Source organism: Mesoplodon bidens (assembly GCF_964165515.1).
Source record: "Mesoplodon bidens genome assembly, chromosome: 1".
NCBI classification, from domain to species: Eukaryota; Metazoa; Chordata; class Mammalia; order Artiodactyla; family Ziphiidae; genus Mesoplodon; species Mesoplodon bidens.
The window spans coordinates 106,391,562-106,405,514 of NC_138176.1; the positions used below are offsets into that span (position 1 = coordinate 106,391,562).

General features: G+C 61.0%; 1 protein-coding gene across 2 annotated transcripts in view; it reads left to right on the forward strand.

Annotated features, from left to right (window-relative positions):
• Positions 1 to 1,556: 1,556 nt before the first annotated feature.
• The window catches only part of FAM53A (family with sequence similarity 53 member A), a 30,004-nt gene continuing 17,607 nt past the window's right edge, over positions 1,557 to 13,953 (forward strand). Inside the window, exon 1 of one of the 2 annotated variants that reach the window (XM_081252123.1) lies at positions 1,557 to 2,369. The gene's annotated coding sequence lies outside the window, so the exon portion shown is untranslated. The remainder of the gene's footprint in view (positions 2,370 to 13,953) is intronic. The other variant, XM_081252122.1, reaches the window with a different exon arrangement.

Genomic DNA, 13,953 nt, shown 5'->3' on the forward strand with positions numbered 1-13,953 from the left:
AGGCCAAGAGTGAGCACACAGGTGGCAGGTGGCTCTATCCCATCTGATCCCTTCTCACCACCTGCACAAAGCTCAGAGCCTGGAGACTCAAGTGGGGGAACTGTGGACCACAGGGTCCCTAAGGCCTCTCCCAGGCCCAGTGACCCCTCCCACGGGTGAGGAGCGTTTGCCTGCCCTTATCCTTTTTTTAATTTTTTTTTTATTATTATTATTTTTTTTGCGGTACGCGGGCCTCTCACTGTTGTGGTCTCTCCCGTTGCGGAGCACAGGCTCCGGACGCACAGGCTCAGCGGCCATGGCTCACGGGCCCAGCCACTCCACGGCATGTGGGATCCTCCCGGACCCGGGCACGAACCCGTGTCCCTTGCATCGGCAGTAGGACTCTCAACCACTGCGCCACCAGGGAAGCCCGCCTTTACCCTTTTAATGAACCACCTCGTCTGAAACAAGCCCACGCAGACGACCAGGGTGTAGGCGGTGCAGACGCCCGGCCTCAGAGCTGCCCCCTGAGCTGGGGCGGCAGGGCGGGTCTGATGCGGGGGCCAGTGGGCCTGTGGGCCTGGGTCAGGACCCCAGCCGGCCCCCAGGATGGAAGGCTGGAGAGCGAGGCAGGGCCTCTTCCAAGGGCCAGTCCGCTGACCGCCAGCCTCACCTCCTGGAGACACCTCAGAGGTCCGGTCTCAGCCGCCACTGTGCTCGGACGAAGGCCCACCCTTCTCTCCTGCCAGGAGCGCTAAACACGGCCTCTGAGCCCCTGCCGCCCTGCCGGTCGCACAGGGCGGAGTCGCCGGGAGACCGGAGAAGGCAAGAGACCTGCTCGAGGTCACACAGCGGGTCACAGGCAGGGCGGGGTGGGCGGCTAGGCCGAACCAGGGCGCCGGGCCGTACGGTGTGGGGAGTGGGGACCCCGAACGGCCGGGCCGCCGGCGGGGCCGAGCCCTTCGCTCCGGGCAGGCCACTCGCCCCTGCGCCGAGCGTGCCCTCCCGCTGCCTCAGGTCGCTGTCGCCTCCCGCCTTCGCCTTCCCGGACACTGGCTCACGCCCCCCGCCCGCAGGCGCGCAGGTAGGTGGGTGGGTGTAGCCCCTACCCCGGGGGCGGGGCCAGGATGGCGCACGCGCGCTTCGCCCGCCCTCCGCGGAAACGAGCCCGGCCTGCGCAGGCCCTGCCCCCTCGGCTGAAACCGCGCCCCACACGGCACGCCCCTTCCGCCGTAAGTCCCCCGCCCACCCGCCGACCGAGGTCCCGCCCCCACGACATAGGCCCCGCCTCTCATGCGCTCGGAGCGGCGCGGCTGTGGGAAGGCAAGTGCCGGCCGGCTGATGGGCGGGGCCGCGGCGTGGGGCGGGGCCTGCGTCGTGGGGGCGGGGCGCCGGCCGCGGTCCGGTTGCCTCTGAGGCGCGACGTCCTTTGAGGGAGGAGCGCGGCCTGAGGGCCGGCACCTCCCTCGTTCAGCCCGCCCGGCAGAGCTCAGGTGCAGGGCCCGGCGTGGCCCGCGAGAAGCCGGGGCGTGCGTGCGCGCACCCGGGGCCGTGCGTGCGCCCGCCCGCGCGGGGCCGCGCGTGAACTTGGGCCAGAGGGTGCCCGCTCCTGTCAGCGCGCTCAGCCCGGCCCGCGCGGCCCGATGCTTTTCCACCCGCGTCAGTGCCGAGCGTTTTCGCCGCTGCACACGGAGAACGCGGCGGGCGGGTCGCTGAAGAGGCGGGGACCCGGGGGCTTGCGACCTGGGGTTGGGACTCCTGCCGCGCGCACCCCCCCCGGACCGGACCGGGTCCCGGGTCCCCCACTCCCCGGTCCCCCTGCACCCCAAGACCCTGCCCACCTCGGGGCCCCCTGCGCGCCCCAAGAGTCCCGGGCCCAGGGACCCCTGCGCCCCGAGAGATCCTCGCACCCCGGGATCCCCGCGCGCCCCGAAATCTCCGCGCACCCCGGGACCCCCGCTCACCCCGAGAATCCCTGGCCTTGGGACTCCTGCGCCCCGGGATCCCCGCGCGCCCCGAGAGCCTGCGCACCCGGGGCCCCGTACACTCTACGCTCCCTTTGGCTGTAAGGGGCCCTGCCTGGGGCGCGCTGCCACTTGCTGAACCGACTTTGGGTGTCGCCTTCGCGAGCTGTCGTCGTTCCGGTGCCGAGACGCGCGGCCTGAGCGGTTCCCGGGACTCATGTGCCTGTCATCTTTCAGCGAGAGAGAAGCAGGAAGTTGGACGTGATAAACTGTGCGTCAAGGGAGCCCAAAGGTGGACCCGCACGACGGGGGAGACCAGACCCTCCCCGGCGAACTGTGGAAGGTGATTGGAAGTGGATTCCAAAGCTGCTTTCTCTGCATAGGCGAGGGTTGAGTCTCTCAGACTTTTGCTGGGAGTGGAGAGAGGTGCGTTAGGTAGATAGTGTTTTTCTTTATTTCTACTTTATTTTCCCTTTACTCCAAGTACAGTCGCAGATCTGAAGTGTATGTCTGTGTTAAATTGACTCCAGTTGTTTGCATTTGGTCATGGGCTACCTGTACTTGACTCTAAGCTTCCACAACTTTACAATATTTTTCTTTTTAACTCAATCACTCACTACTTAGTTGAGTTTATGATGATCTCTCTGTATTGAGAGCTTTTCTAGATAGGTTAGTTTGACTTCAAGAATGGCTTCAGTTTCACAATATTTAAGAAATTTAACTTGAGATTATAGGTTCTGCTTCTTCGTCTCACTGTCTTATCAAAGCAGGTCCGGACAGGGAAGTGCAGTCTTGCAGTCTGATGGTAGAAGGCAGGGAAACAGTTTGATTTTGAAGTTCTGGAATATTACCCCCCAGTTGAAATTGAGATAACAATTGTTTAGGAACAGTGGCTTTTCTTTAAACTGGTCTCCTCCCATGGTTCACTGTCCAGAGAACCATTAGACCTTGGTTAAGGATCACGGGTGGTTGGCACGTGTGGTGTAAAGGGTTTGCTCTTTGGGTGGATCCCTACATTTTCTTAACTTACGTTGGATTTGGGGAGAGGAGAGGTGTTCTTGTAGCTGCTGGGAATGTGTAATGGAGAGGCTGCCAACGTTATTGTCTTTTTTTTTCTTTTTAAGTGGGTGCATCAGGACCTTTCCTGGTTATGGAGACATTTGCTCATGCACACCTGGGTGCACAGGGAGCAGGCACATAGGAGACCTGTTTGCTGGTAGATAAAAGAACCAGAGCAACAGTCCGGTGTTGTTGTTGTTTTATTTATTATTTATTTATTTTATTTTATTTTTTTGCGGTACGCGGGCCTCTTACTGTTGTGGCCTCTCCCGTTGCGGAGCACAGGCTCCGGACACGCAGACTCAGCGGCCATGGCTCACGGGCCCAGCCGCTCTGCGGCATGTGGGATCCTCCTGGACCGGGGCACGAACCCGTGTCCCCTGCATTGGCAGGAGGACTCTCAACCGCGGCGCCACCAGGGAAGCCCCAGTCTGGTGTTTTTTACAGGTGCATTGCAGACATTCAAAAACAACTTTTTTTTTTTAAAGCAAATTAAAATTTTTATATAAACCCTTTTGGCTTTTTCTGCTGTAATATTTTTGAAAGGAAAGTGGACTTTTACAATCTTTTAAGCATTTGTTATAAGTGGTCGTAATTTAACACGTGTGCCGGGGACCCAGCATTTTCATGCACGTTCCTTAATTTGATTCCTTGCAGCCTCATGATGTGGCTGGTTCTTTCCCAGAGAGGTGAAGTTACGGACCTGGGAGAGCCCAGCTCGAAGCAGGCCAGCCGGGGTCTGACCCTGGGTCTTCTGTCCAGCCGATCAGAGCCCACCCTACATCCTTTCTCAGAACGAACTTTCTGGGTGTGGTCTTTCTTCCGCAGCGTGGTGCACTCTGCAAGCACCAGCAGAGGGGTAATGATCATAGTCTCCTTTTTATTGATAACATGTAAGTTTCTTTTCCTTGTTGGCTTGCAGAGGTCACAGTTCAAACATGGTTTCCGGGCAACTTTAAACTAAAACTCCTGTTGTCTAAACGCTCCAGTTGTGTATTTTAATATTAGCAAGATTTTGGTTAGTTAGGACACGTGATTTTTGTCTTCTTTTCTCGTTTTGTTTCTAAGTCTTTTCGAAAAGACTTAGGTGGCCTTGCGCACAGTTTTTCGGTGGCACTGACACAGGGCTTTCTTTGCCTCAGACTTTCCCAGGGGTCACGAGTGTAGCACCGAATGTGCCCTGTTAGGGAAGGCACCGAACCCCTGACGTGGAGTCGTACCCCAGACCCCGCCCACTGAAAATCATCGGGCGTTTGCGGCGGCTGCAGTAACTTTTCCCTTGTGGCTTGTATGGAGCGTGGGGACATGGCCACTCCCCTTTCCTTCCCAGCCTCCATGTGATGCAGGAGTGGGGACCGTGACTGGCTCCAGCAGCTCGAGGGGGACGCTTGGCTCCATTCGCTTTGCTAAGTGTCACTGCTTTGGTTACTATGGCAGCACAACAAATTCACTCCAAAACTGGTGGCTTCAAACAGCAACACTCATTTATTACTGCTCAGGGTCTCAGGGCCCGGAATTTGGAGCAGCTTGGCTGGCGTCCTCATGCAGCTTGGCTGGCTGGGGGCTGGGGCTGAGCGTCCCTTCGGGGGACATCCTGGCTCCGGGGCTGGGAAGATGTGGAGAGCGGGGTGGCTGACCTCTCCGTCACTGTGATCGCCCCGTGTGTGGTGCCTCCAGGGTGTGTCCCTAAAGGCACCAGGCCTCTGCAGCGCCCGGACGTCACCTCGCCTCTGTCCGGTCGAGGGGCACCTCAGCTCTACCTTCTCCTGGGGGGCGCTGAGACCAGCACACAAACGGTGCTAGTTAATAACTCATGTCCAGTCAGGTTCCAAGTTTTGTTCAAGTGCTCTTGGTGAGAAAACGAAAGAAAATCTCTGAGAAGCTGGAGGTGGTGCCGCTGTGCCGGCCTCGAGCTTGTGACTCTGCACGACGCGCCTGGAACTGGGGACACGCTGCTGGGTCTGCGGCGCCGGGGGCTCTGTGCTGTCTTTTCTGTGAAAACCCCGGAACCAGTGCTTTTGGGTCTAAAGTGGCCTGGCTCTGGCCTCCCTGCGCTCTGGCACCACTGACTGAGCAGGTCCTGGAAACTTTTCTCCCTGTTTCATGCTTCAGGAGCTGGCGGGGAGCTGGAGCAGCCTGTCCAGAGCCCAGGCTTGGGCCCGGGGTCTGGGGTGCAGCCAGGGCTGGGTCCAGCTTGAGGGCCAGAGGGAGGCTGCATTTCCAGTGGCCCCGTCCCCCTGCCCCCAGCCCAGGCTGCTGCCGTCTGCAGCCTGCTGTCCACGCGGATCCACCTGTTTGGCATGTCCTCGCTGACCTCCCCGAGTGCCGGGTGGCCCTCGGATGGAGACGCCATGCAGGCCCCTCCCAGCATGAAAGGGGAGCAGGGTGACGGGCACAGGGGACACCTCTGGCCTGAAGCTGAGTCCAACCGAGCAGAGTTGGCTGAGGGAACCGAGACACTACAGCAGGGACAGGACGAAGAAACAGTTAGGAGGAGAGAGCCCTGTGCTGGGTCCGAGCCTCAGAGATGAGCACACATGGAGGCTCACGGCGTTCAGAGGCGCGCTGGGGCCCTCGGGTTAAACGGGAGCAGAAATAAACATGTCACTGGGAGGCGTGGAAGATGAGGTGTTGGCCATCGTGGAAACAGATCGACAGCAACAAAAACGAGACAGAGACGGATGATCAGGGAGGGCCAGCCCAGGAGCGCAACCCAGGGCACCGGCCGTCCCCGAAACAGACCAGGGGAAGGGGGATGGGAGGGGCTCGGCAGTGTTGCTGTCGAACCTCCGAGGCCCCAGTGGCTCGGGTTCCCGGTTAAGAAGACCCAGCTCAAGGCCCCGTGCATGTTTCCCGGCCCTGGGAGACAGAAGAGTCCAAAAGTCCGGCAGGCATCCAGGGAGGAGAGAAGGGGCGCGGACATCACACGCCGGCCAGGCACCCTGCTCAGGAAGCCACAGGGTGAGGGTGAGGCCCAGGGCCCAGCTGGCCAGTGCCACTCCGGCCTGAATAGAGGCCGGGAGTCCAGGAGCGCACGGGCTAACGGCCATCCTGACATCTTTGACCAAATGAAGGTTGCTTGCCGAGTTCATAATTCTTTGGGGGAGTTTGAGGGAAGAGTTTGTATCGGGCAGAAACTTTGTGTAGGAGAAAAAGGAGGCAATTATTAACCTGAGGAAACGGGCTCCCTGTGTGGCTCAGCTGGGGACGCTGTTTACAGTGACAGAGTGATGTCGGCGATGACTAACGGAAGTGTTGGTGGGCCGCACTGGGAGGCTGGGAGGCAGGGAGTAGGTGTGGGGATGTGCTGGCAAGAGCTAAGCCCTGATGCTCCCCAAGTCAGAGACAACCAAGGACAGCTGTGCGCATGCACCGTCCAGCATGGACTCGGGGTACGAGTGCAGAGCTGTGGGGAAGTGCCCTGGCGGAGGCACTGCTGGTGCCCATCCTCTGCGTTACAGAAACACAGCAGTGTTGGCTTTTAAACCTATGCGTTGCCGTGATACAATAGACGTGGCTTGTTGTAGGCTGAATTGTGTTGAAATCCTAAACCCCAGTGCCTTGGAAATAGGATTGTTGCACATGTAATTAGTTAAGGTGAACTCATGCTGGAGGAGGATGGCCCCTAATCCAAAACGATTGGTGTCCTTATAATAAGGGGGGTTTTGGACACAGACACAGTGAGAGTGAGGCTGTCACAGGCCAAGGAGCTACCAGGAGCCGGGGCAGAGCCCGGAACAGACTCTTCCCCGGCGCCTTCAGGGGGAGCACAGCCTCCAGAGTTGGGAGACAATAAGTGTCTGTTGCTTAAGCCCCCAGCGTGTGGCACTTTTGTCATGGCCGCCCTCAGACACTCATATATGGCTTTACAAATGCTGTCTGACTCGATGTTAATAAACTGAAATGAAAAGAACAGAAAAACAGAGCCACTTTGGTGCTCTTGTGGAGGGTGGAGTCCAGACGATGAGATGGGCCAGAGCGGCCGGCTGAGAGGTCCTCAGAGTCCAGGTCGGGCCCATGCGCGGGGCTGCCCGTGGAGCACTTACTGTGTGCGTGACACCCCTGGGCCTGGAGGGTGCCTGTGTGGGGACATGAGGGGCCAGAAGGGCCAGATGAGGATTTTGGCCTCTGTCCTGCAGCCACGCAGGGTGTTTCTGGTGGTTGGAGCCCGTGGCTACTGCTTGTTGAGGCCAGCTGAGGGCTGCTGAGTGGACGGGAAGGGACAGCTTTGCTGCTGCAGCCGCCCAGGCTCACCGGGGTGGGCAGGGAGAGGAGCCCCGGGAGGTGGGTAGCTGGGTCACTGGTTTGGTTGTGAAGAAGGACCAGCGCCTTTGGAGGGAGGACGACTTTGAATTTCTCACGGTAGGAAAAGTGGCGAGGTGTCCATGATCGGGCCTCCTCTGCGGCGGGTCCGCCTGACACGGGAGGAGGGTGTCCCCTGGTCAGGGGATGCTCTGGTGTGTGTGCATGGGGTCTTGGAGCTTCCTGAACTGGGGCTGTGGGTGGAGTCAAAGGTCACCTGTGCTTCCAGGGGTGCTGAGGGGCCCCGGCCACACGTCTGCCTCAGTCGTCCTGGGGCTTGTGGGATGGAGCCTCCGTTCCCCGGCCCTCAACGCCTGGCCGGCAGGGCCGGTTAGTTCTCTCATGTCTGGCGTCTGCGTCCACCTGGGCCCCCAGGGTCCTGGGTTTGTCCCTCTGCCCTGGCACCTCCTGCTCAGATTTCAGTGTTGGCTCCATTGTCCTCCCAACAGGCCGCCCTGCCATGGATGGGGTCCTGCTCGCTTCCTGCTAGCACTCGCCACCAGCTGGCATTGTTCCCAAGGAGAGCTTGCTTCGCTCAGGGCCAGGATGCTGTCCTGAGCTGCTCCAGCCCCGGCTTGTCATGCTAACCGTTGAACAGGGACGTGCAGGGCATTATGCATTGTGCCCGTGAGGTTCCATCCTGATCGTTTGATTTCTTATAAGGGGAACTGGCTTGGCCTTGAGGGTTCACACAGTGTGTCCTTCCAAAAGGTCTGCTCAAGTCCTGACCCCAGGACCTTTACATTAAGATGTAAATTAAGATGTAGTCATACTGGGGACTTCCCTGGTGGCGCAGTGGTTAAGAATCTGCCTGCCAATGCAGGGGACCCAGGTTTGAGCCCTGGTCCGGGAGGATCCCATGTGCTGCGGAGCCACTAAGCCCATGTGCCTCAACTACTGAGCCTGCACTCTGGAGGCCGTGAGCCACAACTACTGAAGCCCGCTTGCCACAGCTACTGAAGCCCAGGCACCTAGAGCCCATGCACCACAACGAAGAGTAGCCCCCGCTTGCCACAGCTAGAGAAACCCTGAGCGCAGCAAAGAAGACCCCAAAGAAGACCCAACACAGCCAAAAATAAATATTTTTAAAAAAGGAAAAAAAAAAGATGTAGTCATACTGGATTAGGGTGGACCTCAACCCAATCACTGGTGTCCTGATAAGAAGAAATACAGAGATACAGGACACACAGGAGAGGCTGCCTGAGGATGGAGGCGGAGATGGGTGTGATGCTGACACAACCAAGGATGCCAAGGACCGCAGGCCACCACCAGAGGCTGGGAGGGAGACAGGGAGCGGATACTGCTTGGAGGCCCCAGGAGGAGACAACCCTGCCGACACCTCGACTTCTGGCTTTGGGCCTCAGAACCCGGAGGAAGTAGGTTTCTGCTGTCCTACGCCTCCCGTTTTCGGTGCTTCGTGGGGGCAGCTCTGGCGAGCTGGGATTTGAATCTGTATATTAACAACTGTGAGTGGCATGCGTTCCTTCCCCAAGACAAAAATGAAAACGTTACCCAGGACGGTCGTTCTCTTCTACCCAGTGCTCAGCCCCCACCCCCAACCCTGGGCGGGCAGCGGGTGTCCCCACAGGGCGTCTCTTGCTTTCTCCGCAGCTGCTGCGCCCTGCGCGCACCGGCCCGGCAGCTGCCGGGAGCCGTGTTTGCGCCAACACTGTTTTGTTGCCTTTCCTTGCATGTCTGCAGTGGTGGCGGAGGACCATCCCACGTGGGAGCTGGCCGTGCCCCCTTCGGGCCGCGTGGCTCCTGGCGTCCATGTCGGACGTGGTGCAGTGCGAGGGTCGGGTCGGGACCCGAGGTGCTGGCTCTGACCGCTGTGCTGATGCAGATGTTGGGCGTTGTCCCCTGGAGCCCTTTTTCTGACCTAGGACCTCGTGTCCGCTCAGGGTCGTCAGTGGGGCAGGAACCCCTCGTGTGCGGCTTTCCCGGCCCTGACGCTGATGAGCGCTGCCCGTCACTTCGCACAGTTCACCTCATTTGGGTTTGCCTGACTTCCTCACAGCTAAATCCAGCTTCTGTGTTGCTGACAGGAATCCTGTGTCCCATGCTGTCACTGTGCCCTGGAAAGGCCGTGCTCAGCTTGGCCTCTGGCTTTTGCGGTGGCCTCCAGGCTTCTGTGCTGTGTGGTCCATGACGGAGTGTCTTGCAGGGAGACATTTTGGGGCCCCGTGAGGCCTCCAGGCTCCTGTGCTGTGCAGTCCATGACGGAGAGCCTTGCAGGGAAACCCTTTGGGGCCCCGTGAGGCCTCCAGGCTCCTGTGCTGTGCCGTCCACGAAGGAGTGCCTTGTAGGGAGACCTTTGAGGGCCCATGAGGCCTCCAGGCTCCTGTGCTCTGCGGTCCATGATGCACAGCCTTGCAGGAAGACCCTTGGGGGCCCCGAGAGGCCTCCAGGCTCCTGTGCTGTGCGGTCCATGACGGAGAACCTTGCAGGGAGACCATCTGGGGCCCCGTGAGGCCTCCAGTCTCCAGTGCTGTGCGGTCCACGACGGAGTGTCTTGCAGGGAGACCCTTGGGGGCCCCGTGAGGCCTCCAGGTTCCTATGCTGTGCTGTCCACAACGGAGCGCCTTGCAGGGAGACCCTTGAGGCCCCATGAGGCCTCCAGGCTTCTATGCTGTGCGGTTCATGATGGAGTGCCTTGCAGGGAGACCCTTGGGGGCCCCGTGAGGCCTCCAGGCTCCTGTGCTGTGCGGTCCACGACGGAGTGTCTTGCAGGGAGACCCTTGGGGGCCCCGTGAGGCGTCAGGCTCCTGTGCTGTGCGGTCCACGACGGAGTGTCTTGCAAGGAGACCCTTGGGGACCCCGTGAGGCCTCCAGGCTCCTGTGCGGTGCTGTCCATGACGGAGCGCCTTGCAGGGAGACGCTTGAGGCCCCATGAGGCTTCCAGGCTTCTATGCTGTCCGGTTCACGATGGAGTGTCTTGCACGAAGACCCGTGGGGGCCCCGTGGGGCCTCCAGGCTCCTGTGCTGTGCTGTCCACAACGGAGTGCCTTGCAGGGAGACTTTTGGGGCCCCGTGAGGCCTCCAGGCTCCTATGCTGTGCCGTCCACGATGGAGCGCCTTGCAGGGAGACATTTGGGGCCCCGTGAGGCCTCCAGTCTCCTGTGCTGTGCCGTCCATAACGGAGTGCCTTGCAGGTAGACCCTATGTGGCCCCGTGAGGCCTCCAGGCTCCTGTGCTGTGCCTCTACAATGGAGCGCCTTGCACGGAGACCCTTGAGGCCCCATAAGGCCTCCAGGCTCCTGTGCTGTGCGGTCCACAATGGAACGCCTTGCAGGGAGACCCTTGAGGACCCGTGAAGCCTCCAGGCTGCTGTGCTGTGCGGTCAACGACGGAGTGCCTTGCAGGGAGACCCTTTGAGGCCCCTGAGGCCTCCAGGCTCCTGTGCTGTGCGGTTCACGACAGAGTGTCTTGCAGGGAGACCCTTGGGGGACCTATGAGGCCTCCAGGCTCCTGTGCTGTGCCGTCCACGACGGAGCGCCTTGAGGGAGACCCTTAAGGCCCCGTGAGGCCTCCAGGCTCCTATGCTGTGCAGTCCACAACGGAGCGCCTTGCAGGGAGACCCTTGACGACCCATGAGGCCTCCAGGCTCCTGTGCTGTGCGGTCCACCACGGAGTGTCTTGCAGGGAGACCCTTGGGGGCCCCGTGAGGCCTTCAGGCTCCTGAGCTGTGCCGTCCACGACGGAGCGCCATGCAGGGAGACCCTTGAGGCCCCGAGAAGCCTCCAGCCTCCTGGGCTGTGCGGTCCACGACGGAGAGCCTTGCAGGGAGATCCTTTGGGGCCCTGGGAGGCCTTCATGCTCCTGTGCTGTGCGGTCCACGACAGAGTCTTGCAGGGAGACCCTTTGGGGCCCCATGATGCCTGCACTCTCCTGTGCTGAGCTGTCCACAACGGAGCGCCTTGCAGGGATACCATTGAAGCCCCGTGAAGCCTCTAGTCTCCTGTGCTGTGCGGTCCACGATGGAGTGTCTTGCAGGGAGACCCTAGGGGGCACTGTGAGGCCTCCAGGCTCCTGTGCTGTGCGGTCCACGACGGAGTGTCTTGCATGGAGACCTTTGGGGGCCCCGTGAGGCCTCCAGGCTCCTGTGCTGTGCAGTCCAAGATGGAGTGTCTTGGAGGGAGACCCTTGGAGGCTCCGTGAGGCCTCCAGGCTCCTGTGCTGTGCCGTCCACGACGGAGCGCCTTGCACGGAGACTCTTGAGGCTCCGTGAGGCCTCCACGCTCCTGTGCTGTGCGGTCCACGACGGAGTGTCTTGTAAGGAGACCCTTGGGGGCCCCGGGAGGCCTCCAGGCTCCTGAGCTGTGCCGTCCACGAAGGAGCGCCTTGCAGGGAGACCCTTGAGGCCCCGTGAAGCCTCCAGGCTCCTGTGCTGTTCGGTCCACGATGGAGTGTCTTGCAGGGAGACCCTTTGGGGCCCCTGAGGCCTCCAGGCTTCTGTGCTGTGTGGTCCACGATTGAGTGTCTTGTAGGGAGACCCTTTGTGGCTCCGTGAGGCCTCCAGGCTCCTGTGCTGTGCGGTCTGTGACAAAGAGCCTTGCAGGCCCCCTGAGGCCTCCAGGCTCCTGTGCTGTGCCGTACACGACGGAGCGCCTTACAGGGAGACCCTTGAGGCTCCGTGAGGCCTCCAGGCTCCTGTGCTGTGCAGTCCAAGATGGAGTGTCTTGGAGGGAGACCCTTGAAGGCTCCGTGAGGCCTCCAGGCTCCTGTGCTGTGCAGTCCAAGATGGAGTGTCTTGGAGGGAGACCCTTGGAGGCTCCGTGAGGCCTCCACGCTCCTGTGCTGTGCGGTCCACGACGGAGTGTCTTGTAAGGAGACCCTTGGGGGCCCCGGGAGGCCTCCAGGCTCCTGAGCTGTGCCGTCCACGAAGGAGCGCCTTGCAGGGAGACCCTTGAGGCCCCGTGAAGCCTCCAGGCTCCTGTGCTGTTCGGTCCACGATGGAGTGTCTTGCAGGGAGACCCTTTGGGGCCCCTGAGGCCTCCAGGCTTCTGTGCTGTGTGGTCCACGATTGAGTGTCTTGTAGGGAGACCCTTTGTGGCTCCGTGAGGCCTCCAGGCTCCTGTGCTGTGCGGTCCACGATGGAGTGTCTTGCAGGGAGACCCTTTGGGGCCCCTGAGGCCTCCAGGCTCCTGTGCTGTGTGGTCTGTGACAAAGAGCCTTGCAGGCCCCCTGAGGCCTCTAGGCTCCTGTGCTGTGCCGTACACGACGGAGCGCCTTACAGGGAGACCCTTGAGGCTCCGTGAGGCCTCCAGGCTCCTGTGCTGTGCGGTCCACGACAGAGAGCCTTGCAGGCTCCCTGAGGCTTCCAAGATCCTGTGCTGTGCCGTCCACGTCGGAGCACCTTGCAGGGAGACCCTTGAGGCCCCGTGAAGCCTCCAGGCTCCTGTGCTGTGCGGTCCACGACGGAGTGTCTTGCAGGGAGACCCTTTGGGGCCCCTGAGGCCTCCAGGCTTCTGTGCTGTGTGTTGTACGTCGGAGTGTCTTGCAGGGAGACCCTTGGGGGACCCATGAGGCATTCAGGCTCCTGTGCTGTGCCCTCCACGACGGAGCGCCTTGCAGGGAGACCCTTGAGGCCCCATGAGGCCTCCAGGTTCCTCTGCTGTGCGGTCCATGGCAGAGTGTCCTGCAAGGAGACCCTTGAGGCCCCATGAGGCCTCCACGCTCCTGTGCTGTGCGGTCCACGACAGAGTGTCTTCTAAGGAGACCCTGGGGGCCCCGGGAGGCCTCCAGCCTCCTGAGCTGTTCCGTCCACGAAGGAGCGCCTTGCAGGGAGATTCTTGAGGACCCGTGAAGCCTCCAGGCTCCTGTGCTGTGCGGTCTATGACGGAGCGCCTTGCAGGGAGACCCTTCGGGGCCCAGTGAGGCCTCAGGCTCCTGTGCTGTGTGGTCCACACGGAGTGCCTTGCAGAAAGACCCTTTGGGTCCCCGTGGGGCCTTCAGGCTCCTGTGCTGTGCCGTCCACGATGCAGGGCCTTGCAGGGAGACCCTTGAGGCCCCATGAGGCCTCCAGGCTCCTGTGCTGTGCGGTCCACGACGGAGTGTGTTGCAGGGAGACCCTTGGGGGCCCCTGATGGCTCCAGGCTCCTGTGCTCTGCGGTCCATGACGGAGTGTCTTGCAGGGAAACCCGTGGCTGCCCTGTGAGGCCTCCAGGCTCCTGTGCCGTGCCGTCCACAATGGAGTGCCTTGCAGGGAGACTCTTGGGGGTTCCGTGAGGCCTCCAGACTCCTGTGCTGTGCGGTCCACGACAGAGAGCCTTGCAGGCCCTCTGAGGCTTCCAGGATCCTGTGCTGTGCCGTCCACGACGGCGCGCCTTACAGGGAGAACCTTGAGGCCCCGTGAAGCCTCCAGGCTCCTGTGCTGTTCGGTCCACGATGGAGTGTCTTGCAGGGAGACCCTTGAGGCCCCATGAGGCCTCCAGGCTCCTGTGCTGTGCGGTGCACGACTCAGTGTGTTGCATGGAGACCCTGTGGGGCCCCGTGAAGCCTCCATGCTACTGTGCTGTGCGGTCCACGACAGAGAGCCTTGAAGGCCCCCTGAGGCCTCCAGGCTCCTGTGCTGTGCCATTCCTGACGGAGCGCCTTTCAGGAAGTCCCTGGAGGCCCTGTGAGGCCTCCAGGCTCCTGTGCTGTGCGG